The sequence below is a fragment of the Elephas maximus genome, chromosome 8 (genome assembly GCF_024166365.1).
Source record: "Elephas maximus indicus isolate mEleMax1 chromosome 8, mEleMax1 primary haplotype, whole genome shotgun sequence".
NCBI lineage: Eukaryota > Metazoa > Chordata > Mammalia > Proboscidea > Elephantidae > Elephas > Elephas maximus.
The window spans coordinates 133773365-133778687 of NC_064826.1; the positions used below are offsets into that span (position 1 = coordinate 133773365).

A 5323-nucleotide genomic window follows, 5' to 3' on the forward strand; every position below is an offset into this window, starting at 1 on the left:
GAAGAAGAAGGGGGTTCTCTGTGTGCCCATCCTCCTCTTTTCTCACCCCTGCTTTGTTCTCATATCAGAAGTGGTGTCTGTTGTAAGCCTGACCTCCCCTAGGACCCAGGCTCACTCCTGTTTCTCTCCAGAAGAGGAGTCCTCTGTGTGCCCATCCTCAAAATCAGTTGGATTCCTATACACCAATAAAGAGAACTATGAAAAGGAAATCACAAAAACAATACCATTTATAACAGCCCTTAAAAAATAAAATACTTAAAAATAAAACTAACCAGGGATATAAAAGACCTAGAAAAGAAAACAACAAAACATTACTGCAAGAAACCATAATAAATACCTACGTACCTAATGACAGGCTCCAAAATACATAAAAACTCTAAAAACACTGAAAAAAGAAATTGACAATTTCACAAGAATTGTAGGAGACTGCAAGTCACCTCTCTTGGTAAAGGACAGAACATCTAGAAAGAAACTCAACAAAGATACAGAAGATCTATAATCCACAATCAACCAACTTGACCTCATAGGCACATATAGAACAATCTACCTAAGAGAAGCAGAGAACACATTCTTTTCCAATGCACATGGAACATTCTCCAGAATAGACCACATCTTAGGCCACAAAGCAACCCTCAACAGAATCCAAAACAATAGAGAGCCCCAGACAAAGCTGGAGAAAAATAAAAAACAAAATTCAAACTCAAAAATAGACCAAACTTACTGGTTTGACAGAGACTGAAGAAATCCCTGAGAGTATGGACCCCAGACACCCTTTTAGCTCACTAACGAAGTCAGGTCTGAGGTTTACCCTTCAGTCAAAGATTAGATAGGCCCGTAAAATGAAAGGAGACTAAAGGGGCACACATGCCCCTGGGCGAGGATGAAAAAACAGGAGGAGACAGGAAAGCTGGTAATGGGGATCCTAAGGTCAAGAAAGGGAGAGTGTCGACATGTCATGGGATTGGCAAGCAATGTCACCAAACAATATGTGTATTAACTGTTCAATGAGAAACTAGTTTGCTCTGTAAACCTTCATCTAAAATACAGAGCAGAAAGGCTTATTCACAGTTTGCAAACTGGGAGATGGGCAGGGTCTTGTGACCTAAGGCTGCCAGCTTCCTGAACCAGGGCAGATTTGGGTTAGGATTAGGGCAGTGACATACATATGCATGAACAGTGAGGAGAGAATCTTCAGTCTTTTGACGCGTGTGCAGCCCGCATAATTTTAGTGAATGGGTTTTTGTGCACGGCTCTAAAAATACTGTTCACAGCCCTGAAAAAAATGGCAACTGCTCGCTACTGCCACCCCAGGAAGTGGGTAGATTCGGAGTCAGTGCACCTGCGCCTTGGCCTTCTGCCAGGAGAAGACAAGAAACCTGGGGATTCAACCAATCACGGTCAAGTGCTGTAAAACTTGTAACAAAAATGTAGCAAGAGTAGACTTTTCTGAAAAACAACTATTATGGGATGGTTAATAACTCTTAGTAACCCTTTTGTAACTGCCTGCTTCAAAACTAGAAGTTGGTGTTTTGAAAACACCAATAAAAATTGACAAATTTAGATAGAATGACAAAGAAAAAAGAGAGGAGGTACAAATGTCTAAAATCAGGAATGAAAATGAGGACATCACAACCAACCCTACAGAAATAAAAGATCATAAAAGAATATTATGAACAACTGTATGCCAACAATTTAGATAACCTAGATGAAATGGACAAATTCCTGGAAACTCATAAACTTCCGACATTGACTCAAGAAAAACAGCAGATCTCAACAAACACACAAAAAGAAAAGAGCCTGAATCAGTGACCAAACACCTCCTCAAGATTGCCCGGGAGCTTCTGTTGGCTCAGTGGCATGAAACCCACCACTATGCATGGTGGGCCCAGCTGTGCCGAGCTCAGCCTACATCCTCCAGCTGGCCTGGGGTTCCAGTCATGGCATCAACTGCAGCTCCATGGGATGCGCAGAATGGGCTGTAGCCTATGCCCCAAGCCGCAGCATCACGAGGCACTTGCCATACATCTGCAGTGGCCAGGTGGTGCGGGGTTTCAGCCGTGGCTCCAAATAGCTGAGCATCCCCACAGCTAACTTTCCTGAACTATTAGTAGGAAATGTATGTATCCACTGGTATTTATTATGGTTGGGCCAGTGATAGAAGGGCAGATGTACCTAAGAAGGTGGTGAGTGCAGGATGGAATCCACACTACAATACAAAAAAGTCCATGGAAACTTTATCATGCATACCTTCTAAGAAGACTTCTATGGGGAAATCCTCAATGTGGCCATAGTTAGCTAAGACCAGAAAAGAACTTTGATTCTTTAGAGTCCCTTATTTCGGCAATTCAAGGTGATATTGAGGAAGCTAAGAAATGACTAGATTTACCCAAACGTTTGAAACTCAAAGAGGACAATGCCTTCCAGGTTCTTAAAAGCAAAATATTGAATGACCACTGCTGAAAAGTCATCTTATTTATTCATTCACTGTTTTCTAGTATTTCACTGTTCGTAACTATGCAATCTCATCTTGGTTATATTTTAAAAATCAAATATTTTCTTACAGCTGTGAATTGTTTAAACATTACAATTGTGATGGTTAAGACTGTGTGTCAACTTGGCTGGGCCAAGAGTCTCAGTGTTTCTATGTGATCACTCCCATGGTTGAATTTGCTGTGAGTAACCAATCAATTGAAAGAGAATTTCCTTAGAGATGTGGCCTGCATCTGAATATAAGCAGATTTCTAGCTTTTTTGCTCTGTCTGAATCTGGTGGCTGCCTTCTGTTCCTCAGACCTCTGTCTCTTGGGACTTGAGCTACCAGCTTATCTGCACACCTTGGGATTCGTAGACCTTCACGGCATGAAAGCAGGAGTCTTGCTCTCTGACCTGCAGATCCTGAGTTCTCCAGCTCCTGCAGCTACTGGAATCAAGAGAAGCCTCTATCCTGATCCACGGACCTGGAAAGTTCCAGCCTCTACAATTGCGAGAGCCGTTTTCTCGATATAAATCTCTCTTTATATATTTATACGCTTTACTGGTTTTGCTTCTCTAGAGGACCCAGCCTAAGACTACAATGTAGTTACTATACTTTGTTTCAACTGGTAAACCCATCATACCACAGAACTAAAAAGATTCATTTAAAAATCAAGATTCTTTTTCATGTCTTATGTTAATGAAAATTTTCAAATCTTATCAAGATGTACCACTAAAAAGGTTTTATATTCATATGATGGAAATAAAATGTATATAAGTATGTATGCAAAGGCAAGTCACTAATTTGAGATGAGAAGGATAATTCTCACAGTAAAATACCAGCATATATGTACTTGTATATTGTATAGCACATGCTGGTACACAGAGAAGTCTTATGGAAGTGCATGCATTAAAAACAGAGGTTTGGTAGTTTATTATAAACCTAAGAGGGAAAAGCCATACTTTGTATTTTTGATACATTGCGCACTTACATGTATTATTATATACATGAAAACTTGGCGACATTTCATTTTAATTGTTTCCTTCATGAATTCAAATCGTACTCTTCCATCTTTTTTTATAAACCTGCCTCGATTCTAAGTCAATTCTTGGCTCCCTCCTCCTACCATTTGTTGATTTTTAAAAAACTTTTATCGATTACACTGGGTCACTGGGGGGTTTTATTGTGTTTTGAGTTAAAGTTTACAAATCAAGTCAGTCTCTCACACAAAAGCTTACATACACCTTGCTATATACTCCCAATTGCTCCCCCCCTAATGAGACAGCCCGCTTTCTCCCGCCACTCTCTCTTTTCATGTCCATTTCACCAGCTTCTAACCCCCACCACCCTCTCACCTCCCCTCCAGGGAGGAGATGCCAACATAGTCTCAAGTGTCCACCTGATCCAAGAAGCTCACTCCTTACCAGCATCCCTCTCCAACCCATTGTCCAGTCCAATCCATGTCTGAGGAGTTGGCTTTGGAAGTGGTTCCTGTCCTGGGCCAACAGAAGGTCTGGGGGCCATAACCACCAGTGTCCTTCTAGTCTCAGTCAGACCATTAAGTCTGGTCTTTTTATGAGAATTTGGGGTCTGCATCCCACTGCTCTCCTGCTCCCTCGGGGATTCTCTTTTGTGTTCCCTGTCAGGGCAGTCATCAGTTGTAGCCGGGCACCATCTACTGATGTAGTCTCTGGTTTATGTGGCCCCTTCTGTCTCCTGCACTCATAATGACCTTGTGTCTTTGGTGTTCTTCATTTTCCTTTGCTCCAGGTGGGTTGAGACCAATTGATGCATCTTAGAGGGCCGCTTGCTAGTGTTTAAGACCCCAGATATCACTCTCCAAAGTGGGATGCAGAATGTTTTCTTAATAGATTTTATTATGCCAGTTGACTTGGATGTCCCCTGAAACCGTGGTCCCCAAATCCCCATCCCTGCTATGCTGGCCTTCGAAGCATTCAGTTTATTCAGGAAGCTTCTTTGCTCTTAGTTTAGTCCATTTTTTTTTTTTGCCTGTATTTTGTGCTGTCTTTCCCCTCACCTAAAGTAGTTCTTATCTACTAATTAGCGAATACCCCTCTCCCACCCTCCATCCCTCCCTCCCCCATCTCATAACCATCAAAGAATATTTTCTTCTCTGTTTAAACTATTTCAGGAGTTCTTATAATAGTGGTCTTATACAACATTTGTCCTTTTGCAACTGACTAATTTCACTCAGCATACTGCCTTCCAGATTCTTCCATGTTATGAAATGTTTCACTGATTCATCACTGTTCTTTATCAATGTGTAGTATTCCATTGTGGAAATATACCATAATTTATCCATTCATCCATGTGTAAGTGTTCCAATCTCTCCACAGCCTCTCCGACATTTATTCTTTTGTGTTTTTTGGATTAATGCCAGCCTTGTTGGAGTGAGATGAAATCTCATTGTAGTTTTGATTTGCATTTCTCTAATGGCTAATGACCGTGAGCATTTCCTCATGTATTTGTTAGCTACCTGAATATCTTCTTTAGTGAAGTGTCTGTTCATATCTTTTGCCCATTTTTTAATTGTGTTATTTGTCTTTTTGTAGTTGAGTATTTGCAGTATCATGTAGATTTTAGAGATCAGGTGCTGATCGGAAATGCCATAGCTAAAGACCTTTTCCCAATCTGTAGGTAATCTTTTTACTCTTTTGGTGAGGTCTTTGGATGAGCATAGATGTTTGATTTTTGGTAGCTTCCAGTTATCTAATTTCTCTACTGAATTGTTGGTAATGTTTTATATACTGTTTATGCCATGTATTAAGGCTCCTAACATTGTACCTATTTCTTCTTCCATGCTCTTTATCATTTTAGATTTTATATGTAG

The 5323-nt window shown here is 40.6% G+C and overlaps 1 pseudogene; it reads left to right on the forward strand.

The window, feature by feature from the left end:
• Positions 1–1937: 1937 nt before the first annotated feature.
• Positions 1938–2460, forward strand: LOC126081621 (riboflavin kinase-like; annotated as a pseudogene).
• The last annotated feature ends 2863 nt before the right edge of the window (positions 2461–5323 follow it).